Genomic DNA, 25,217 nt, shown 5'->3' with positions numbered 1-25,217 from the left:
GAGACACTGGGGACGGGGAGAGACACTGGGGGATGGGGGAGAGCGAGAGACACTGGGGACGGGGAGAGACACTGGGGGATGGGGGGAGAGCGAGAGACACTGGGGATGGGGAGAGAGCGAGAGACACTGGGGACGGGGAGAGACCCTGGGGATGGGGGGAGAGTGAGAGACACTGGGGACGGGGAGAGACACTGGGGGACGGGGGAGAGCGAGAGACACTGGGGACGGGGAGAGACACTGGGGGACCGGGGGAGAGCGAGAGACACTGGGGACGGGGAGAGAGCGAGAGACACTGGGGGATGGGGAGAAACACTGGGGGACGGGGAGAGAGCAAGAGACACTGGGGACGGGGAGAGAGCGAGAGACACTGGGGACGGGGAGAGAGCGAGAGACACTGGGGGACGGGGAGAGACACTGGGGGACGGGGAGAGAGCAAGAGACACTGGGGACGGGGAGAGACACTGGGGGACGGGGAGAGAGCGAGAGATACTGGGGACGGGGAGAGCGAGAGACACTGGGGGATGGGGAGAGAGCGAGAGACACTGGGAGATGGGGAGAGAGAGACGGGGAGAGAGTGGCAGCGGGGAGAGCGAGAGAGAGACTGGGGGACGGGAAGAGAGGGACGGGGAGAGAGTGGCAGCGGGGAGAGCGAGAGAGAGACTGGGGAGAGAGCGGCGGCGGGGGAGAGCGAGAGAGAGACTGGGGGAGAGAGCGGCAGCGGGGAGAGCGAGAGAGAGACTGGGGGAGAGAGCGGCGGCGGGGAGAGCAAGAGAGAGACTGGAGGAGAGAGCAAGTGAGAGGCTGGGGGAGAGCAAGTGAGAGAGAGACTAGGGGTGAGAGTGAGGCAGCGGGGAGAGCGAGAGAGAGGCGGCGGGGAGAGCGAGAGAGAGACTGGGAGAGAGAGTGAGTGAGAGAGACTGGGGAGAGCACAAGGGAGAGATGGGGAGAGAGCGAGAGAGAGGGACTGGGGGAGAGAGGGTGAGAGCCTGGATGGGGGAGGAGGTAGAGAGCAAGACCGGGAGCGTGAGATAGAGACTGAGGTTCAGAGAGAGACTGGGGGGGAGAGAGTGACTGGATGACCCCTTATTCTGAGACTGTGACCCCTGGTTCTAGATGCCCCAGCCAGGGAAACATCTTCCCTGCATCTATCCTGGGGGAGAGAGAGAGACTGGGAGGGGGAGATAGAAACTGGGAGAGACTGGGAGGGAGGGGGAGAGAGAGAGAGAGCAGGGGGGAACGGGCAGCGAGAAGAGAGGGACTGGGGGGAGAGAGAGAGAGGAAGTAAGGGTTGCAAGAGAGAGAGACTGGGGGCAGGGAGGGAGAACATAAAAAATAGGAGCAGGAGTAGGCCATTCGACCCCTCGAGCCTGCTCCAATGAGATCATGGCTGATCTTCTACCTCAACTCCACCTTCCTGCCCGATCCCCATATCCCTTGACTCCCTTAATATCTAAAAATCTATCGATATCTGTGTTGAATATACTCAACGACTGAGCCTCCACAGCCCTCTGGGGTAGAGAATTCCAAAGATTCACCACCCTCTGAGTGAAGACATTTCTGCTCATCTCAGTCCTAAATGCCTGACTGCTTATTCTGAGACTGTGACACTTGGTTCTCGACTACCCAGCCAGGGGAAGCATCTTCCCTGCATCTACCCTGTCAAGCCCTGTAAGAATGTTGTATGTTTCAATGAGATCATCTCTCATTCTTTTAAACTCTAGAGAATATAGGCCTAGTCTACTCAATCTCTCCTCATAGGACAGTCCCCTCATCCCAGGAATCAGTCTGGTGAACCTTTGTTGCACTCCCTCTATGGCAAGTATATCTTTCCCTAGGTAAGGAGACCAAACTGTACACAATACTCCAGGTGTGGTCTTACCAGGGCTCTATATAATTGCAGTAAGATTTATTTACTGTTATACTCAAATCCTCTTGTAATAAAGGCCAACATACCATTTGCTTTCCTAATTGCTTGCTGTACCTGTATGTTAACTTTCAGTAATTCGTGTGCAAGGACACCCAGGTCCCTCTGAACACCAACATTTCCCAATCTCTCACCATTTAAAAAATACTCTGCTTTTCTATTTTTCCTACCAAAGTGGATAACTTCACATTTCTTCACATTATATTTCATTTGCCATGTTCTTGCCCACCCACTTAGCCTGTCTGTATCCCCTTGAAGCCTCTGCATCCTCCTCACAACTTACATTCCCACCCAGCTTTGTATCATCAGCAAACTTGGATATATTACATTTGGTATCCTCATCCAAATCATTGATCTAGATTGCGAATAGGTGAGGCCCAAGCACTGATCCTTGCAGTACCCCACTAGTTACAGCCTGCCAACCCGAAAATGACCTGTTTATTCCTACTCTCTGCTTTCTGTCCGTTAACTAATTCTCAATCCATGCTAGTATATTACCCCCAATTCCATAAGCCCTAATTTTGTTTAATAACCTCTTGTGTGGCACCTTATTGAATGCTTTCTGATAATCCAAATATACCACATCCACTGGTTCCCCCTTATCTATTCTGCTAGTTACAACCTCAAAAAACTCTAACAGATTTGTCAAACATGATTTCCCTTTCATAAATCCATGTTGACTCTGCCCAATCCTATTACAGGAAACTCTCGTTAAACAGCACCTAAATATCCGGAATTCTGTATTAACCGGCAAAATTCATACTCCGAAAACAACACCTCAATAACTGGAAATGTTGCCGAGTCCGAGTCTCCTGCGGTGGCCGAGTTAGTCAGTGGGGGTAGTTCTCTAAACTGCCACTACTCGGCTTCTTGGCACTGTCGGAAGTCCGAACACCTCAATAGCAGGAGTCTGACTCTCCCGCGCTGCCGGGAGTACCCAACTACTGTATACTGCACATTTCTTGATTTTTTTTATATTTGTTTGTTAAAAATAGCCTCGGTAGATAACCCTCTCCGTCATCCGGAATTTTTAATCAACCGGCGCCATCACAGTCCCGTCGGTGCTGGATACCTAAGAGTTTCCTGTATTATTTTCTAAGTGCCCTGTTACCACGTCCTTAATAATAGATTCTAGCATTTTCCCTACTGCTGATGTCAGGCTAACTGGTCTGCAGTTCCCCGTTTTCCCTCTCCCTCCTTTCTTAAATAGTGGGGTTACATTTGCTACCTTCCAATCTGCGGGAACCGTTCTCGAATCTATGGAATTTTGGAAAAAGACAACCAATGCATCCACTATCTCCATAGCCACCTCTTCCAAAACCCTTGGATGTAGGCCATCAGGTCCAGGGGATTTATCGGCTTTCGGTCCCATTAATTTCTCCAGTACTATTTGTTTACTAATATTAATTTCTTTCAGTTCCTCATTCTCACTAGACCCTTGGTTCTCCACTATTTCTGAGAAGTTTTTTTGCATCTTCTGAAGACAGACACTATAAGTATTTGTTTAATTTCTCTGCCATTTCCTTATTCCCCATTATAATTTCTCCTGTCTCAGCCTGTAAGGGACCCACAATTACTTTTGCTAATTTTTTCCTTTTTACATACATATAGTGTGTTTTTATGCCTCTCGCTAGTTTACTCTCATTCTATTTTCCCTTTCTTTATCAATTTCTTGGACTAACTTTGCTGAATTCTAAAATCCTCCCAATCCTCAGGCTTACTGTTCTTTTTGGCAACATTATAAGCCTCTTCCTTTGATCTAATACTATCTTTAACTTCTTTTGTTAGCCACGGTTGGACCCCTATTCCTGTGGGGTTTTTATGCCTTCGAGGAATGTGTATTTGTTGTAAATTATGTATTAATTCTTTAGATGCCAGTCATTGTTTCTTTACCATCATTACTTTTAATGTAGTTTCCCAATCTACCATAGCCAACTCATCCCTCATACCTACGTAGTTTGCTTTGTTTAGATTTAAGACCTGAGTTTTGGATTTAACTAAATTACTTTCAAACTCAATATAAAATTCTATCATATTATGGTCACTCTTCCCTAAAGGCCCCTTTACTGCAAGGTTATTAATTAATCCTTTCTCGTTGCACAATACTAGATCTAAAATAGCCTGTTCCCTAGTTGGTTCCTCAACATACTGATCTAGAAAACTATCTTGCATACATTCCATGAATTTGTCCTCCACACTATTACTGCAAATTTGGTTTGCCCAGTCTATATGTAGATTAAAGTCCGCCATGATTACTGTATTACCCTTGTTACATGCGCCTCTAATTTCCTAATTTATACTCTGCGCTACATTACAACTACTGTTTGGGGGCCTATAACCAACTCCCACCAATGTTTTCTGCCCCTTGCTGTTTCTTAGCTCCACCCAAACTGATTCTATTTCTTGACTTTCAGAGCTAAGATCCTTTGGGGGAAAAATTTGGTTGCTTTGCGCCTCGCGTTGGTGCCCTAAGAGGGTGCTAACGGGGCACAAAGCAACTAGAACCCGGGCGCAGCGTCGCCAATGCCTCCCGCAAAATTAAGCGGGAGGTTAGCGGCGGCGTTAACCGTTAGCACCCCACGGCGCTGCGCTGGCGATGATGATGTCATCGCCGTGCACAGCATCCCGCCTGCAATCTTCGGTAGCACCCCCTGACTTACCGCCGGATGCTATGTTTGACGAGGTCAGGGGGGCCTACCTGCGGCCGGGGTGGCGCTAATTAATGGCGAGGTGCCGGGCAGCCATTTTTGTTGCTGGCCGCCTGCCAGCACCTGCCTCCGCTGCCGTCCCCGGCCTCCTGACCCGCCCCCCCCCCGCCGAGTGCCAGCTGCGCTCCATGAGCCCGGCACTTCTCTTGAGTGCCGGGCTCTCTTGCCGGCACTCCGATCCCTGGTGGCCCAGCTGGGCCCCGGGTCGCGCTGTGCAAGGGCCCTCCCCTTCTAAAAGGGGAGGAAGGCCTGCAATACCGCGGCACATAGCACCGCAATATTCCCTCGCTGCGCCCCAAGAGGGAGGCGGGACACTTCCAGTAGCACCCCGCTTCCCTCTTGGGGTGCCACCACTCATTTTCGGCCTCGGGGGCGTTAATTTTTCCGGGGCATTAAAAGTAGCACCCCGGCGAAGTTAAAGCCCCAAAGGGGGCGCGACTCAATTTTTACCCCTTTCTCTTTACTGTCTTTATCCCATCCTTTATTATTGGGCTACCGCTCCTCCTTTTCCATTTTGCCTATCACTTCTAAAAGTTAAGTATCCTGGAATGTTTAGTTTCCAACCTTGGCCACATTGCAACCACGTCTCCGTAATGACTATTAGATCAAACCTAATCATTTCTATCTGCACTGTTAATTCATCAATTTTGTTGTGAATGCTTCGCGCATTCAGATATAGTGCCTTTAGCTTTGACTTATTTCTATTTTCCCCTAATGTCACCTTAGTCACTGATGCCTTATTACCTTTGTTACTCTCGCTGTCCCTTCCTGACCCACTGTGTTTATTTTTACCCAGAAACCTACTCTGCTCTAGAGCCTTGACATTTCTCTCGCTGCTTTTAAATTTACTCTTTGCTGAATCCTCCCGCACCCCCTTCATTAGTTTAAAGCCCTGTCTTCTGCCCTAGTTCTTCGGTTCACCAGGACACTGGTCCCAGCCCGGTTTAAGTGGAGCCCGTCCCAACGGAACAGCTCCCTCTCCCCAGTACTGGTGGCAGTGCCCCATGAACCGAAACCCCTTCCTCCCACACCACTCTTTGAGCCACGCATTTAAACCTCTAATCTGTTTGTCCCTATGCCAATTTGCGCGTGGCTCAGGTAACAACCCAGAGATTATTACCTTTGAGGTTCTGCTTTTTAATTTGGATCCTAGCTCCTCAAATATTGTGGCGAATGTTGGAGAGAAAAACATTAGCGAAATTCGTAAATTAACATTTTTACGTCAACATACTAGTAAACATTTCCAAGTCAGTCTGATTGGTTCTCCTGTCCAGGAAGAAAGATAAATGTTTATTTCTGTTAAATCATAGCTTTTCCTGCTTTTTGTTTTTAATTCGGTAACACAAATTGTGTATGTGTTTTTCTGCACTTGTGAATAAGTGCTGCATTTCTGACATGTTACATGGGGGGGTGTGCTGGCTCAAGAAGATAAAATTTATTAATGGAAGTGATTGAAGTTGAAAATATGGACACCCGTTCTTGTTCAAGTCTTTTTAATACTGTGAACTAAAGAACTACAGCACTTTATATTTGTTGGTTGTCTGGTTGCATTGTGATTAATATTCTAATTACGTATCTGGACGTCCAGCACGTCAGCGCCATAGGAAAGTCGCTGCTCCTGCTACTTGTGCAGCCATTGCCATAGTGACATGAGAGATAGGCTAATACGTTGAAAATGTTAAAATTAATACAAATTGCACGAATAGATATGCCTCTTTCAGCTTACCTTGGGCTTTTGGATTGTTTGTCGATGCATAACCGTGTAACTGAGTGATGTTTCTGAAGTGTTAATGCATTATTATGCAGTTCTTTTATATCCCAGTCATTTCTGACAAGTAACTTTTTAAAAAATAGAGTTTGTACATGACGAACTAAAAGCTTTAAATTAATTCTACCGTAAACAAACTTGCAGAATGGGCATGTAAATGACAAATGAATTTCAGTATAGTTAAGTGTGAGGTGGTGCATTTTGGTAGGAGGAATAAGGAGGCTACCTACTCCTTGGAAAATAAGGCCTAGAAATTCAGTTGGTTGCGCCAGCTGTTAGCGCCTTAGGAGGAGTAGATTCCGGGCGCTAGGCGGCTTGCACCCGGGCGAAGCGCGAACTGCGCCTCGCCCCAACTTCACTAGAGATTTAGCGGCGGCGCAAAGTCTTTGCGCGCGCTCAGCTGCGCGCGCAGATCATGACGTCATTTCCTCGTGCAACGCCCTTTGTGCGCCCCCAACCAGAACTTCAGTCGCGCCGCCCCATTGTGCGCCTGGCGCCCCTAGCGACTGTGAAGTGGAACGGTGCTCAGCCAATGCGGGGGGCGCAAATTAAAGGGCACTCATCCTGCAATATAAAAAGCTGCCATTTTGCAGCACACCTTCTTGCGAAACGGATCTTTGGAGAGAGACCAAGGTAGATAGCTTTCTGCTTTGGCCCAACACTCGGACAGGTACTTCTGGCCTCAGGCCACAGCTTTCAAAAAGTTTTTGCCTTCATTGACATCTCATTGTTTGCCAGCATATTATGGGGGCTGCAATGGGTGTAAACGCTGGCTTTCTCAATTACATCCAAAGGGCTCAGAGACGCCATGAGAGACTGGCAGCCCTGGCTAGACGGAGAGGGGGCAACAGGCATCGGCAAAGGAGGCCTTACCCACCCAGGGTATACCGCCAGCAGTTCTCCTATCTCAACATGTCTGAGGAGCAGTGTGTTCGGAGGCTGCGATTCAGAAGGGACGTGGTCACAGAGATCTGCCAGCTGCTTGCCGGTGATCTGCAGCCACAGCTGAGGTGCAGGACATCTCTGTCGGTGGCAGTGAAGGTGACGGTGGCTCTCAACTTTTATGTCACCGGCTCCTTCCAATCCGCTACTGGCGACATTGCCAACATCTCCCAGTTCGCCGTGCATTGCTGCATCCGCCAGGTGACCAATGCCCTTTTCAAAAGGAGACGTCAGTTCATCTCCTTCTCCATGGCCCTTGACAAGCAGCAACAGCGTGCAATGGGCTTTGCAGCATTCGCGGGCTTCCCCATGGTGCAGGGCGCTATTGACTGTACGCATGTGGCTTTGCGGGCACCTCTGGAGAATGCCGAGGATTACCGCAACCGGAAGGGCTACCATTCGCTGAACGTACAGCTGGTGTGTGACCACAGGCAGCTCATCCTAGCTGTCAATGCCCGCTTTCCAGGCAGCAGCCACGATGCCTTCATCCTCCGACAGACTTCTGTGGCAGACATGTTCCAGGCCCAGCCTCACCCACGAGGATGGCTTATCGGGGACAAAGGCTATCCTTTGTGTACCTGGCTGATGACCCTGCTCCGTGCGCCCAGCACCCCTGCTGAAGAGCGATACAACGAGAGCCATCAAGCGACCAGGAACATCATCGAACAAACAATCGGCGTCCTGAAGCAACGGTTCCGCTGTCTCGATCGTTCCGGGGGAGCACTGCAGTATTCGCCGGAGCGAGTCTCCCATTTCGTCGTCATTTGCTGCATGCTGCACAACCTGGCTATCCGCAGGACTCAGCCACTGCCACCACACATTGGAGGACCACCTGAGGAGGAGGAGCAGGAGGAGGAGGAGGAGGACCAGCACAGGAGGGAGGCACAAAGTGCAAGGGCCGCCTGTCGCCGGCTTATTGAACGTCGGTTCTAGGCCCCCTCTCAGGGACTGGCTTGTGCCAATGTCAGCAGATGAATGTAGCCGCTCCACAAGCCCTCACCGAGCAGGCCAACCAGGACTTAACCAAAAAACCATGCACACTGCAATTTAACAACAAAAATTTATTGAAAACCTCTGCCCTTCCCACATTACATGCTCATGTGGAGAAGCCCCCTCCAAAAACACAAAACTACCAGTCTCGGCCTTACACAAATAAAGAAAGACACCAGTCTCGGCCTTACACAAATAAAGATAGACACCAGTCTCGGCCTTACACAAATAAAGATAGACACGAGTCTCGGCCTTACACAAATAAAGATAGACACCAGTCTCGGCCTTACACAAAAACAGATAGACACCAGTCTCGGCCTTACACCAAAACAACTGCACAAGTGTCGGCCTTCCAACAAGCACCAGGCATTTGTGCATACCTCTACTTTTTGCCCTGCGAGGGCGATGCCTTGCGCATCCTTGCCTGGCCCCTGCCCGCCCTGCTGCTCCTCCTCAATGGGAGCCCAGTGGCTGCAGCAATGCTGGGGGAAGGCTGCTGAGGGGCAGATGGCGAGACGGCAGATGCCCTTGGGGGTCGGCCTGCACCAGCTCTGGCCTTGGAGGGGCCGGCTGCTGACTGCTCCAACTCTGGCTGGGCGGCAGCAGTCTGTCCAGCAGCTCGTGGCAGCTGCAATGGCAGAGTGGCAGTGTCGGCTGCAGGAATGGTGGCAACCTGGCAGATCGCAGGTGCTCGCTGGTCACCTGACACATTGGCACTCGCACGGGCCAGCAGTGCAGCATGCGCAGCAACCAGCTGAAGGACAGATTGCTGGGCTGCTGCTGCGCGGCGAGTGCCCTGGTGAGGCCTGGCTGATCCAGCGAGGGTGGCAGCAGTTAGTGCCCGTGTGGCCCTGGTCTGTGTCCGCAATACACCAGCCAGTGAACGGACGGCATGACTGAGCACTTGGCTAGAAGCCGACTGTGCTGCCGTGAAGTCCTGCAGATTCGTGGCCTGTGCTGCCGCGATGTCCTGCAGACTCCTGGCCTGTGCTGCATTGATGTCCTGCACACTCCTGGCCTGTGCTGCATTGAATTGTTCCAGACTCCTGGCCTGTGCTGCACTGAATTGTTGCAGACTCCTGGCCTGTGCTGACCCGAATTCCTGCACACTCCTTGCCAGTGACTCTATGGAGTCAGGCATCCTTGCCACTGCAGCCATGAGCTCAGTGTGCCTGCGCTCAGCCTGGACGGCCATTTCCTCTAGGAGGCGCACCTCCTCTGCACTGACCGTCGCAGGACTGGAGGCTGCACTCACCCTCTGGGGAGAAGTCCGCCGAGCTTCCCCACCCCTCCCGCATTGCTGCAGGCTGCTGGGCCCCGGAGCTTCACTCTCCTCCGACCCTTCCCCCCGGCTCCCCTCCAGGGAAGACATGTCCCCTACATCGGCATGGGCTGGCGCTGCTGAGGGTGGCACTGATGGGCCGGCTTCCTCTTCCTCCTCCTCGTCTTCCGAAGGGCTGACAGTGGCAGCTTGAGGGCCCGCCTCCTCACCTGGCGATTCACCATCTGAGAGCAGGAAGGCACAAGAGTAGCTTTAGAGTGAGGACAGGGCGGCAGCGAGGGAGGCATGAGTGGTGCCATTCACCGCATTGGTCGGACAGTGGGAAAGGATGCTGATCTGATGCGCAAGTGGAACGAGAGAGGTCCAAAAGGTCATGCCCTTACCATTGGTGCCCAGAACAGGGTCGGCATCTCCAGTGGCGACGGGGCCAATCAGCCGGCCTCCCATAATGCGCTCCACACACTGGTCGAGGTCGGAGAGCTCTTTGATGTCAGGACGGCCTCCCCCGGTCTCAGTTTGGTTGCACCGGTTGTGCGCAACCTTGGCCTGCAAGAGAAAGGACGGCCTCTAAGTACAGTGTGTAGCCCTGATCTTGTCTGCACTGCCTCCCATGGTCGAATAGCTTGTACAGTGTGTAGCCCTGATCTTGTCTGCACTGCCTCCCATGGTCGAATAGCTTGTACAGTGTGTAGCCCTGATTTTGTCTGCACTGCCTCCCATGGTCGAATAGCTTGGACAGTGTGTAGCCCTGATCTTGTCTGCACTGCCTCCCATGGTCGAATAGCTTGGACAGTGTGTAGCCCTGATCTTGTCTGCACTGCCTCCCATGGTCGAATAGCTTGGACAGTGTGTAAAGTGCTGAATGTGCAAGTGATTTTCATGCCAGTCCCATAGCTGCTGGATGAGGGCTGGCCATTAGGGCTTTCAGGTCCCTTTGCCCATAATGTGAGGTGCACATGCAAGGATGAGGAGGACACTGGAAAGGGTACTCACCCTGACAACCCGAGTGAGGTCGTTGAACTTCTTCCGGCATTGCACAGCAGTCCTGGCAACCACGCTGTTGGAAGACACCCTGTTGGACACCTCCCTCCAGGCTTTCCGGTAGGCGCTGGGCAGCGGCCTCTTGCCACCTTCTGGGTACAAAACATGGTGCCTACGCTCCACTCCGCCAACCAGCACTCTCAGGTCACCGTCACTGAAGCACTGCGCTCTCTCCCTGGCCTTCTCCATAGTCCTGGGTGTTGTACAGGTGAAGCTGAAGTGGTCAGGCCTAGGTTGAGGGCTGCAGTGTGCAGGGCGTGGCAGGCAAACAAATCGACCCTCCTCCTTTAAGAGCTGACCGGCGCCAGAGTGTCTGCCGTCAATCAAAAACTCGCCGCACCTGCGCTGCGCCTGGCCTCGGTGGTATCGCTCAGCACCGCCGGCTTAGCGCCTAAAGATAGTCGTGCATCGCCTGTTTTAGCGCAGCAGCAGCCTCTTGGGGCGATGCGACTGAATATCGGCGAAGGGGGCGCGACTTTGCGCCGGGCGCAAAATTTAGCGGCCGCCCGACTTTACCGCCCCAAAAGTGGCTATACTGAATTTCTAGGCCTAAGAGTCTTAATGGGGTAGAGGTGCAAAGGGATCTAGGAGTATAGATTCATAAATCATTAAAAGTAGCAATGCAGGTTAAAAAAAGCCATAAAAGTGCAAATAAAGCACTGGGGTTAATTTATAGAGGAATGGAACTCAAAAGCAAAGAAGTTATGTTAAACTTGTGTAGAACCTTGTCTGATTGTCTCATGATTTGAGACGGTGGGGTGGCAATATGCCATTACTGTATATATGCTTTTAAGTGGTTGCTGTTGTTGTAAAAGTTGTTGCAGTAAAATTTGCCCACGGACAAAAAGGTCGCACTCAAAGGAGATCGTGGCCCGCTCAGTACAAAAAGAAATTAGAGGGAACATTGTCGGCAACCCCTTACCACAGCACTGTATTGCTTGTGGAAGTGAAAGTAACAACTGCCCTCAATTTCTTTGGATACGGGCTCCTTCCAGGCTGAAATGGGGAATACTAGTAATAATCAGTCGGCAGTAGGTGCCTGATGCCCTGTTTGCAAAACTATCCAATTCGTACCTTTCCTCTTTTTCAGGGCTTTCACACCTTTAATGTTCAGCTGCTGTTTGATCACCACCAGCATATCATATAGATTTGTATCCACCTTTCTGAGCCAGTCCACTATTCCACCCTACTCTTTAACCCAGCACAGCAAGTTAGAGGCTGGTGGCTTAGCACCAAGATTATCCCTTTCAATCTGGCTCATAACACCGCTCCGATATCCACATTTACTTGCTGAAACGCGATACAGCTAGAGCCACAGGTCAACAAGAGCCAATGTTGAACAGACAATTAGAGTGCTGGAACAATGCTTCCCCTCCCCGGACAGGTCTGGAGGCTTTTTGCAATACAGCCCAGAAAGACTGTATCAAGTTATGGTTGCTTCTTTTAATTCATTCTTGAGATATGGGCGTCTCTAGCAAGCCCAGCATTTATTGCCCACCCCAGTTGCCCTTGAGAAGGTGGTGGTGCGACACCTTCTTGGACCGCTGCAGTCTGGGTGATAAAGGTGCTCCCACAATGCTGTTAGGTAGGGAGTTCCAGGATTTTGATCCAGTGACAATGAAGGAATGGTGATATATATCCAAGTCAGGATGGTGTGTGACTTGGAGGGGAACTTGCAGGTGGTGGTGTTGGCATGCACCTGGTGCTCTTGTTCCTTTAGGTGGTAGAAGTCACGGGTTTGGGAGGTGCTGTCGAAGAAGCCTTGGTGAGTTGCTGCAGTGCATCCTGTAGCTCAGTCATGGATGTTTAAGGTGGTGGATGGGCTATCTATCAAACAGACTACTTTGTCCTGGATGGTGTCGAGCTTCTTCAGTGTTGTAGCTGCACCCATCCAGGCAAGTGAAAAGTATTCTACCACACTTCTGACTTGTGCCTTGTAGGTGATGGAGAGGCTTTGGAGAGTCAGGAGGTAAGTCGCTTGATGCAGAATACCAGCCACGTCATTTATGTGGCTGGTCCAATTGAATTTCTGGTCAATGGTGACCCCCCCAGGATGTTGATAGTGGGCGATTTGGCTGCATTATCCACATCTTTGCTGTGCAGCCGATACAAATGGAGCCTACACCACCTGCCACCTGATGAAAATCCTGATGACATTGAGGATGGTGCAGAAGCAAGAAGGCACCAACACTAGCCTGCAGCCAGAGTTCTTTGTCAACAGTTCATTGAACAGAAAGAAAGAAAGACTTGCATTTATATAGCACCTTTCATGACCTCAGGACCTCCCAAAGCGCTTTACAGCCAATGAAGTACTTTTGAAGTGCAGTCACTTTTGTAATGCAGGAAATGCGGTAGCCAATTTAGGCACAACAAGCTCCCACAAACAGCAATGTGATAATGAACAGATAATTTGTTTTTCGTGATGTTGATTGAGGGATAAATATTGGCTGGAATAACTACTCTGCTCTTCTTCGATATAGTGCCATGAGATCTTTTACATCCACCAGAGAGAGCAGACGGGGCCTCTTTTTAACGTCTCATTCGAAAGACAGCACCTCCGACAGTGCAGCGCTCCCTCAGTACTGCACTGGAGTGTCAGCCTAGAATTTTTGTGCAAGTCCCTGGAACAGTGCAGAGACTTGAGCGTTCCGACTGATATGTGGGAGAGCAAACTATAGGAGATCTGTGATGCAACTGGTTCCTATCTAGGAGGTCCCCTGGCCTGGCCAATGAGAAGGTGATGGTTTAGCTGGAACCTGTATGGCACCAGTATAGTGTCAGCCATGGCTCAGTTGGTAGCACTCTTGTCTCTGCGTCAGAAAGTTGTGGATTCAAGTCCCACTCTAGAGACTTGAGCACAAAAACTGAGGCTGAAACTACAGCGCAGTGAATGCACTGTCGGAAGTGCCGTCTTTCAGATGAGATGTTAAACAGAGGCCAGTCTGCTCTCTCAGGTGGACATAAAAGATCCCATGGCACTATTTCGAAGAAGAGCTGGGGAATTCTCCCCTCGGTCCTGGCCAATATTTATCCCTCAATCAACATCAGTGAAACAGATTGTCTGGTCATTATCATATTGCTGTTTGTGGGAGCTTGCTGTGTGCAAATTGGCTGCCGTGTTTCCTTCATTACAACAGTGACTACACTGCAAAGTACTTCATTGGCTGTAAAATGCTTTGGTATGACCTGAGGTCATGAAAGGAGCTATATAAATGCATGTCAATTTTTTAGTAAGTATCCATCTGAAGATGCCACTACTGGTGCCAGAGACTCCAGCTGCAGTGTCCATTGAGGTGAGCACATGCTCCATGTCTGATTACAGAATGTTGATACCATATGCCTGGACCCCATGGATGTTGGCAAACTCCTCCACATTCTCTGACATGTTGTGGAAGCTCCCTGGAAAGCAGTCCAGTGCATTCAACAATTGCTGGTGCACACAAAACATTTTTCTTTTAAAGTTGGATTCTTAAAATCTGCATCTGTGTCCTCTTCAGCAGAGCTGGGTTATGCATTTGCTCTCTAGTGAGGTAATTTGTCCTATGTACTATGCTCACTTGTGTTCAGTAAATTATCCAGTGCAGAATCCTCTAACTCACTATCTATACCATGTGGAATGTCAGTTTCTATGCTGGTACTTGGAGTAACAATATCTCTTCAGGAGGGTTCTCTCCCTTAGCCTGTGCAGTCAGGTCCTTGGAATTATGATGTAGGCATTCACATGTTCAGCCTCTTCTTTGCAGGCCTGTTGGCTGAGTTGTCTCGGCACCTGCCTACCATCCAAAGGATCAAGGTCCTTTTTTCTGGCCCTGACCTGCTCCACTAACATCTCCACTGCAGTATCAAAGAAACTGGGTGCCCTGGTCGTCAACCTTATGAAAAAAATTATAAAATCTCATCTCTGAATCAGCACCAATGAAAAGATACAGCTACTTTAAGAGGTGCAAGCACATTTTAAAGAGATGTTAGAGCCACCAGCTATCCTGCCCTCCCAAACGGCGAGCTGCCCATCAACACTGGAAACGCGCGGGCAGCTTGCCAATTCAAATGAAGCCCAACCATCAAAATGGTTCACTCCTCTCTGGTGACATCAAGCAGGCGTCCTGATCGCTTCACCCACCGATAGTCTGCCAAATATGAAAATCATCCCCTGTATTTTTTTTGTCTTTTCAATTACCAAATACAGATCTGAAAATGTAACTCATAGACAGCAAATCTTGATTGACAAACTGCTAAATGGTATAATTGTACTTTTAAAATGTATATTTATGACAAAGAATTGCCTGTATGACATTGTTTTGTTCTTAAAATATATTGATAAAGTGAGTAGAATTAATTTGTGTATTGACTATTATGTGTTCCAAATAAACAGAAAACAACGTAATGCAACAGAGCTTGAAGAATCCAAAGGAGCTCTGAATGGCATGAGCTTGACAAAGCAGTTTCTGGAAATTAAAATGGATTGTTTGCCTAAACTGGTAAAGGAATTCTACAAAAATACCTATCCTCCAGTATCAAAGATACCTTTACAAAAGTTTATTGCACCTGGCAGGGGATTTAAAAAACCAAGAATACGGTATATTCCTTTTACTGAACAAGATGATATTGATCGGATAGAGATGAACTTGAAACACAGACAACTTTTATATCTCTGGGGACTTGAAACGTCGTATGAAAAGTCAGTGGAAATGATGATTCCCAAAGCGCCACCTGTGCCTCCAGCAATCAAGGTGATTGGAGTTCAAATAGAACCTATAGGTATGGAAACAGCTTTCATTGAAGATGAGGCTAGAGACAAATTGGAATGGCACATTACAGGTAGACTACCCTTTATCCGGACTTCCGAAAACCGAAACCCTCTAAAAACCGAAGGTTTTTTCGTTCAGCGTAAGTCATGCGTACGAACGAAAAAACCTTCGGTTTTTAGAGGGTTCCGGTTTCGGAAGTTCGGATAAAGGGTAAGTCGTGCGCACGACCCCCCGCCGGCCCCGACAACCGCCGACCCCGCCAGCCCCGACAACCGCCGACCCCCCCGCGGACCCCGCCGGCCCCGACAACCGCCGACCCCGCCAGCCCCGACAACCGCGGACCCCCCCGGCCCCGACAACCGCCGACCCCCCCGCCGGCCCCGACAACCGCCAGCCCCGACAACCGCCGACCCCCCCCCCGCGGACACCGCCGGCCCCGACAACCGCCGACCCCGCCAGCCCCGACAACCGCCGACCCCCCCGCCGACCCCGCCAGCCCCGACAACCGCCAACCCCCCCGCGGACCTGACAACCGCCGACCCCCCCGCGGACCCCGCCGGCCCCGACAACTGCCGACCCCGCCAGCCCCGACAACCGCCGACCCCCCCGCGGACCCCGCCGGCCCCGACCCCCGCCGACCCCGACTGACTTACGCTGAGCGTCAGCGTAAGTTGTGCGCACGACCCCCCACCGACCCCCCCCGCGGACCCCTGCCGACCCACCTTCCGAAATCCGAAATTCTCCTTTATCCGAAACTCGGCTGGTCCCGAGGTTTTCGGATAAAGGATAGTCTACCTGTATACAGAAAAAACTCGAGAACAACTGGGGCTTACCATTACATATTCAGAAATCAATTGATACATTCATTCCATCTGCTCCAAAACTGGTTCCCTCCCAGCTAAAACCACAGCCTGCTTTTTCAGTAGTCATTGTTCCAACTGAGCTGGCATTTCTTCGTGAGGAGCATAAGAAAATATTGGAGATGAATACAAAGAAAAAGATCAGAAATTGCAAGTGGGGTCTTCCCAAGCTTATCCAATCATCTTTGAATAAGTTTATGACTACTGCTGCAGATGTATCCAGCAACATTAATGTGGGCAATAAAGAAAATAAAATGGTTCCTCAACACACATTTCGGTCAATCAAAAGGGGGAAATTATTCACATTACAATATGGAAAGGGTGGCAGGAGCAAGAAAACAAAGAAAATAGATGAGGATTTGTTTCTTGCTAGCTTCAAACCAGAATGGAAATACAAACTAGAGATCTGTTTAACAAAGCTGTGTCTAGAAATTAAGACAGAGTGCTTACCTGAAATGGTAAAGGAGTTCTACAAAAGCACCTATCCTTCAAAATCAAAGAAACCTTTGCCAAAGCTTATTGTACTTGGTAAAGGATTTAAAAAACCAAGACCATGTTATTTACCATTTATTGAACAGGATGCTGTTGATCACTTGGAGTTGAATTTAAAGCATAAACAGATTACCTATCTCTGGGGATTTCCAACTCTATATGAAGAATCCGTAGCAATAATGATTCCTATAGGACCACTGTTGCCTCCAGTAATCAAAGCTGGTGGAGCTCAAATAGAGCCTATGGGTATGGAAACAACTTTCATTAAAATTAAAACAAGAGACAGGCTAGAATGGCACATAACACAGAAAAAACTCCAGTGCAATTGGGGCTTACCGTTACATATTCAAAGGTCACTAGAAGTATTCATTTCACCTGCTCCAAAACTGATTCTATCCCAGTATAATTCCAAGCCTGATTTTGCAATAGTTGTTGTTCCTTCTGAACTGGCATTTCTTAGTGACGAACTTAGGCAAGCCCCCAATCAAAATATAAAGAAAAGGATTATAAATCGCAAATGGGGTCTTCCCAAAGTTATTCACTCATCATTAATGCAATTTATGGTTCCTACTACAGATGACAAAGGCTTCATACAACCATCAAAAAATATTAAAGAAAACAATACAATGTCCAACAATAACAATCTAGGTAAGAGTTATAAAATATTCTCTCAGGGTACAAACTTGCGACTCAAAGGAGGAAAATTATTTTCCCAATGTGAAAGAGATGAGATAAACATACATAAAGTAAAAGAAATGTCTGCCAGTGTTAACCTCAGATCAGAGTGTAAAAATAACCTGGACATGAGCTTGACAAAGCAGTGTCTGGAAATTAAAATGGATTGTTTGCCTAAACTGGTAAAGGAATTCTACAAAAATACCTATCCTCCAGTATCAAAGATACCTTTACAAAAGTTTATTGCACCTGGCAGGGGATTTTAAAAAACAAGAATACGGTATATTCTTTTTACTGAACAAGATGATATTGATCGGATAGAGATGAACTTGAAACACAGACAACTTTTATATCTCTGGGGACTTGAAACGCCATATGAAAAGTCAATTGAAATGATGATTCCTAAAGCACCACCTTTGCCTCCAGCAATCAAAGCAAGTGGAGCTAAAATAGAACCTATAGGTATGGAATTAGCCTTCGAGTCTAATGAAACCATTGACATTCTAGAATGGCACATTACAACGAAAAGATTTCAGCACCAGTGGGGCATACCATTGCATATCCAAAGATCAATGGACACATTCATTCCATCTCCTCCAAAACGGATTCTATACCATTTTAGCTAGTGTCCCGATGTTGGTATTGCTGTTTCTGTAAATGAGCTAATATTCCTAAGTGAGGAATATAAGGAAGCATTGGAAATAACTACAAACAACTGGATCATAAATCACAGACAGGGTCTTCCCAATATTATTCAGGGCTCTTTGAATAGTTTTATACCCAGTAAAGGATTTCATGCAACTGTTAGAAACTGGAGAAGGAAGTACAACAGGATTGAATAGATCTGAACCGAGCAAAATTGATAGTTTTACCTGCTGAACAGAAGTTATGGGCAAGCACAATTTCTTTAACAAACTGTAAAGATGGTAAGGAAAGCAGCAGTGTAAATAGTATGGAAGAACTCTCTGTCGATCCAAAACTGGAGTCTAAAGATAAAGTTGATGTAGATGTGGCAAAGCAATCTTTGGAACTGCAATCAGTGGATAAATGCTCCTACTCAGCCACAAGTAAAAGTTTGCTGAAGCTGAATACCCCTTATAGAAGATTCAAAAAACAAAACTTAAAGAGCAAATGGAGTGATGATTGTCTTGAGGTAGATTGTTCCATAGCATCACCCAGTTATAGGCCAAAATCTATGAAAACCGTGGGTTCTTCAACTTGGACATCAGATCAGAAATTGGCTGATTTGACATATAAACCAGCGACTGTTGTGGGAGTGTCTTTAGGTCCAGCAATAATAGGAGCAAACCTGCCTTCATCCCCCATGACTGTGCAAGAGGAGTTCAACATTTATCTGAAACAAAATATGGGTTCTGCTTTATTGCCACGTCCTGTTCCTTACGTAGATTGTGAAGAAATCTTATCAAAAAATGCAAGATACATTGGGAATAATATATCCTGTTCAGAACAATTGACTGAGGAAACAAACAATCATATTCAGCAAGATGAAGAACATGGAAATGTTAAAATAATTGCAGGTGGTGCTATTGTTAAAAATCAGAATGAAGAAGAAAAAGTGCAAGTTGATCTATCAGAAATAATTTGTGCACAGCCATCACCTACAGGACTTTGTGGTACCTTGCAAGAAAGAATAATTATTACATCTGAAGATCCTGATGATGGAAATCACTTGAGCGTTTCTGATGAGGAACTCCATGGTGCTTATTATGAAAACCTCAATACATCATATCATACTTCCAGAACTCATGTTGTGAAGAAAAAGTGCAGGAAAACTTTTCAAAGTCGGTATTCAAATCAAACAAAACCAGGTGAGACTTTGGTAAAGTCAAAGGCTAAATTTTCCAAGCAAGATTTTCAGAAACCAAGAACATTTAAAAATAAAGAAGAAGGGAGAAAATCTGAGTTATGTAGCCAAAGCATTCTTTTTGTTAGCCCAACTGAAGAACTGCAAAACGCAGTTATATTGACCTGCGGTTCAGACACAGACCAAAAAGAGAAATCTTACTCTTACTCCTCACATTGTGACAGACCAGAAAGCCCAAGGTCAACAAGAGAAACTTCTCACAGTCGTAGACATGATGAAAGGTCTTCACGAAGCTCCACACCCCATAATCCTGGATGTCAACAAGTTTTGTCACATGAGGATTCTCTGTTTACAACAATTGAAGACTATGAAGGTATTGTATAGGCTGATGTTTTTGTCAGATGGTAACATTTTGTAAATAGGTATAATTGCCACCAAAACCATATTTAATTGAAGATACTAAGCGTAACTAATTAACCAAAATTGGTATATGTTCTATTTGCTGTGTAAATTTAGATGTATGATGTGGATAGGCTGTTTCACATTGTAAGCATAAACCATCCAACCAGTGGCCACAACCTGTCAGCAGAAATATGTCAGATGCATATCTTCTCAAAAAGAGTATATTAAATTCTAACATAAATAAAATCATTTCATTACTAATAGTTGACAGCTGGTCCCAAATTTGCATAGGCCTTCTGGTGCACTCCTACTGTAACTCTAAACCTGGGAGTTTCTGGGAGGCCTTTGCTGGGACAGAACCTTCAACTGCCCCAAATGTGGTCTCCAGCATCAGAGGGTGCAGGGTAGGGACTCTACATTGGGAATTCCCACTCTTCCAAACCTCAGTGGGACCCAACATAAATTTGGAATATGCCCACTAAGATGAGGACTACCAACCTCCACAACGGGGCCCCATCAGAGGCTCCAGATTAGGAATGCTGCCTATACCCCCAAACAGCTGGATGGACTTAGAGTCATTTAAGGGGTGCTTCATTTTAAGAGTAAAAATAATGCCACAAGATAGTTAGCCTTACTTTCTTTATAATTCTGCATTTGTTACATATGCAGAGGTCTGACCAGAAGTACTGAGGAGAAGGTGATAGCACTCCCGATTCAGAATGTCACATATTTAAGTGCCGCTTCAGGACTTGAGCACATAATCTATGCTGACAGTTTAGCGAAGTACTGAAGGAGTGCTGCACTGTTGGAGTGTCTTTCGTATGAGATGTTAAACCGAGGCCCGGTCTGTTCTCTCAGGCGAACGTAAAAGATTCTTATTTGAAGAAGAGCAACGAGTTCTCCCAGTGCCTTGACCAACATTTATTCATCAACCATTATCTTCCATATAAGTAGATATAGGTCTTCTTGTATTGCCTGTGATAGTATTACAGCCACCTTTCGTGTACACCCCTCTATGTGTCAGCTGTGGCTCAGTTGGTAGCACACTCACTTCTGAGTCAGGTTGTGGGTTCAGAGTCCCACTCCAGGGACTTGAGCACATAAAGCTAGGCTTGACACTCCAGCACAGTGCTGAGGGAGTGCTGCACTGTCGGAGGTGCTGCCTTTCGGATGAGACGTTAAACCGAGGCCCCGTCTGCTCTCTCAGGTGGACGTAAAAGATCCCATGGTACTATTTCGAAGAAGAGCAGGGGAGTTATCCCCGATGTTCTGGCCAATACTTATCCCTCAACCAACATAACAAAAACAGATGATCTGGTCATTATCACATTGCTGTTTGTGGGAACTTGCTGTGTGCATAATGCTGCCGTGTTTCCCACATTACAACAGTGACTACACTTCATTGACTATAAAGTGCTTTGAGACATCCGGTGGTCGTGAAAGGCGCTATATAAATGCAAGTCTTTCTTTCTCTAAGATATCCTGTAGTAGTTACCAGACTTTTTTTTTAACAATCTGTGTGTCTCTCTGACTCTTCAATTTAATAATTTCTTTCTTCCGAACTACCGCTACACTTTGGCAAATCAATTCCTTTTTCTAATTTTCTTCCCTTACTGCTCCATCACAGTTCAAGTTGTTAGAAGGGCTATAACTATTAAAGGATGCCATGGTCAAGTATAGCTTGATCACCTAATCAATAGCAGCCTAAATCCATTGATTGCACATTGGGAAGCTGCTGCATCAGCAAGATAAGATCCCAATTTAGCTGCACTGCGAGTTCACAATGGTATGAATGTATTTGTCATGGAGTTCTGTCCAGTGAGCAGCTCTGAAACTACAGATAGGATTTGTGGCATGTCGTGTGGGATCTAACAACCCCATCTCATATTATGGTAGTGATAGATCTTTGTCCTTGCTCTTTCTTCTCTACGCTACATCAACATCATGAATAATATGCAAACCTGAAGATTCAAAATTCATCGTAGCCCCTAAGGCACTTAAAACCATACCTGTCACTTTTGATGTTTCCTCTTCTTGCATTTGGCCTTTATTGCAAGGGGGTTGGAGTATAAGAGTAAGGAAGTCTTGCTACAATTGTGTACAGGGCCTTGGTGAGACCACACCTGGAGTACTGTGCACAGTTTTGGTCTCCTTATCTAAGGAAGGATACACTTGTCTTGGAGGCGGTGCAACGCAGGTTCACTAGATTGATTCCTGGGATGAGAGGGTTGTCCTATGATGAGAGATTGTGTAGAATGGGCCTATACTCTCTGGAGTTTAGAAGAATGACCTCATTGAAACATACAAGATTCTGAAGGGGATTGACAGTGTAGACATAGAAACATAGAAACATAGAAGATAGGAGCAGGAGTAGGCCATTCGGCCCTTTGAGCCTGCTCCGCCATTCAATGAGATCATGGCTGATCATCCAAATTCAGTACCCTGTCCCTGCCTTCTCCCCATATCCCTTGATCCCTTTAGCCTTAAGAAATATATCCAACTCCTTCTTGAATATATTTAATGAACTGGCCTCCACCGCCCTCTGTGGCAGAGAATGCCACAGGTTCACCACTCTCTGGGTGAAGAAATTCCTCCTCATTTCAGTCCTAAATGGCTTACCCCTTATCCTTAGACTATGACCCCTGGTTCTGGACTCCCCGGCCATCATAAACATCCTTCCTGCATCTAGTCTGTCCAGGCCTGACAGAAATTTATAGGTTTCGATGAGATCCCCTCTAAATCTTCTAAACTCCAGTGAGTATAAGCCCAATCGACACAATCTCTCCTCATACATCATTCCTGCCATCCCAGGTATCAGCCTGGTGAATCTTCGCTGCACTCCTTCCATGGCAAGAACGTCCTTTCTCAGGTAAGGCGACCAAAACTGCACACAATACTCAAGATGCGGTCTCACCAAGGCCCTGTACAACTGTAGCAAGACATCCTTGTTCCTGTACTCGAACCCTCTTGCTAAGAAGGCCAACATACCATTTGCCTTCTTAACTGCCTGCTGCACCTGCATGCTTACCTTCAGCGACTGGTGCACAAGAACACCCAGGTCTCTTTGCACTTCCCCTTCTCCCAATCTATTGCCATTCAAATAATAATCTGCCTTCCTGTTTTTGCCACCAAAGTGGATAACCTCACATTTATCCACATTATAGTGCATTTGCCATGTTTCTGCCCAATCACCCAACCTGTCCAAATCGTACTGGAGTTTCACGACATCCTCCTCACAGCTTACCCTCCCACCCAGCTTTGTGTCGTCTGCAAATTTGGAGATATTACATCCAATTCCCTCGTCCAGATCATTAATATATATTGTGAACAGCTGGGGTCCTAGGACCGATCCTTGCGGTACCCCACTAGTCACTGCCTACCACTCAGAAAACGACCCGTTTATTCCAACTCTTTGCTTTCTGTCCGCCAACCAGTTCTCTATCCAAGTCAATACCTTGCCCCCAATCCCATGTGCCTTAATTTTGCACGCTAACCTCTTATGTGGGACCTTATCGAAAGCCTTCTGAAAGTCCAAATACACCACATCCACTGGTTCTCCCTTATCTATTTTACCAGTTACATCCTCAAAAAATTCCAGTAGATTAGTCAAGCATGATTTACCTTTTGTAAATCTATGTTGACTTTGTCCGATCCTGTCACTGCTTTCCAAGTGCTCTGCTATTACATCTTTTATAATGGACTCTAGCATTTTCCCCACTACCGATGTCAGGCTTACCGGTCTATAATTCCCCGCTTTTTCTCTACCACCTTTTTTGAATAGTGGGGTAACATTAGCTACCTTCCAATCCATGGGTACTGTTCCAGAGTCTATTGAGTTCTGGAAGATGACCAGCAATGCATCTACTATTTCTAGGGCCACTTCCTTAAGTACCCTGGGATGTAGATTATCAGGCCCTGGGGATTTATCGGCCTTCAGTCCCATCAATTTTCCTAACACCATTTCCCTACAAATACTGATTTCTTTCAGTTCCACACTTTCATCAGACCCTATGTTCCCCGGCATCTCTGGGAGGTTATTTGTGAAGACAGAACCAAAGTATGAATTTAGTTGGTCTGCCATTTCTTTGTTTCCCATTATAAATTCCCCTGATTCTGACTGCAAGGGACCTACGCTTGACTTCACCAATCTTTTTCTCTTCACATATCTATAAAAGCTTTTACAGTCAGTTTTTATGTTCCCTGAAAGCTTACTCTCATATTCTATTTTCCCTTTCTTAATTAATCCCTTTGTCCTCCTTTGTTGAATCCTAAACTGCTCCCAATCCTCAGGATTATTGCTTTTTCTGGCCAATTTATATGTCGTCTCCTTGGATCTTATGCTATCCCTAATTTCCCTTGTTAGCCACGGTTGAGTCACCTTTTTTGTTTTATTTTAATGCCAAACTGGGATGAACAAATTCTGTAGCTCATCCATTCGGTCTTTGAATGCTTGCCGTTGCCTATCCACCGTCAACCCTTTGAGTGCCATTCCCCAATCAATCCTACCCAATTCGCTCCTCAGGCCATCGTCGTTTCCTTTATTTAAATTGAGGACCCCAGTTTCTGAGTCAACTACTTCATTCTCCATCTTAATGAAGAATTCGATCATATTATGTTCGCTCCGACCCAAGGGGCCTCGTACAACAAGATTGCTAATTAATCCTTTCTCATTACATAATACCCAGTCTAAGATGGCCTGATCTCTGGTTGGTTCCTCGACATATTGGTCCAGGAAACCATCCTGTAAACACTCCAGGAATTCCTCCTCCACAGTATTGTTACTAATTTGGTTGGCCCAATCTATATGTAGATTAAAGTCACCCATGATGACTGCTGTGTCCTTATTGCACGCTTCTTTAATTTCCCTTTTCATGCCATCCCCAACCTTCGCCTTACTGTTGGGAGGTCTATATACCACTCCCACTAATGTTTTTTTCCCCTTAGTATTTCTCAATTCTACCCATACAGATTCCACCTCATCAGAGCTAATATCCTTCATTACAATTGCATTAATCCCTTCTTTAACCAGTAATGCTACCCCACCTCCCTTTCCTTTTTGCCTATCTTTCCTGAATATCGAATACCCCTGGATGTTGAGTTCCCAGTCTTGGCCATCCTTGAGCCACGTTTCCGTAATCCCAACCAAATCATATTCGTTTACCTCTATTTGCGCAGCCAATTCATCCACCTTATTACAAATGCTCCTCGCATTAAGACACAAAGCCTTCAGGCTTGTTTTTTTAACGCTCTTAGACCTATTAGAATTATTATTTACTGTGGCCACGTTTGATTTAAACCGTTGATTTTTCTGACTGCCACTTTTGTTTTTCTCCTTCCTACCTTTTGCTCTTATCCCTGTTTCCCTTTCCTCTGTCTCCCTGCTCAGGTTCCCAACCCCCTGCCATTTTAGTTTAAACCCCCCCGAACAGTGCTAGCAAACCTCCCCACAAGGATATTTGTCCCGCTCTGGTTCAGGTGCAAACCGTACGACTTGTACAAGTCCCACCTTCCCCAGAAGCAGGCCCAGTGATCCAGGAAACTAAAGCCCTCCCTCCTGCAC

At 47.1% G+C, this 25,217-nt stretch overlaps 1 pseudogene; it reads left to right on the top strand.

Annotated features, from left to right (window-relative positions):
• The first annotated feature begins 18,225 nt into the window (after positions 1–18,225).
• On the top strand, positions 18,226–19,673 carry LOC147111659 (uncharacterized; annotated as a pseudogene).
• Positions 19,674–25,217: the final 5,544 nt, after the last annotated feature.

Source organism: Somniosus microcephalus, chromosome 10 (genome assembly GCF_052327205.1).
Source record: "Somniosus microcephalus isolate GS21.2 chromosome 10, FLI_Smic_1.0, whole genome shotgun sequence".
NCBI classification, from domain to species: Eukaryota; Metazoa; Chordata; class Chondrichthyes; order Squaliformes; family Somniosidae; genus Somniosus; species Somniosus microcephalus.
The sequence above is the reverse complement of the archived record's forward strand: the minus strand, read 5'-3'. Positions and strand labels throughout refer to the sequence as shown.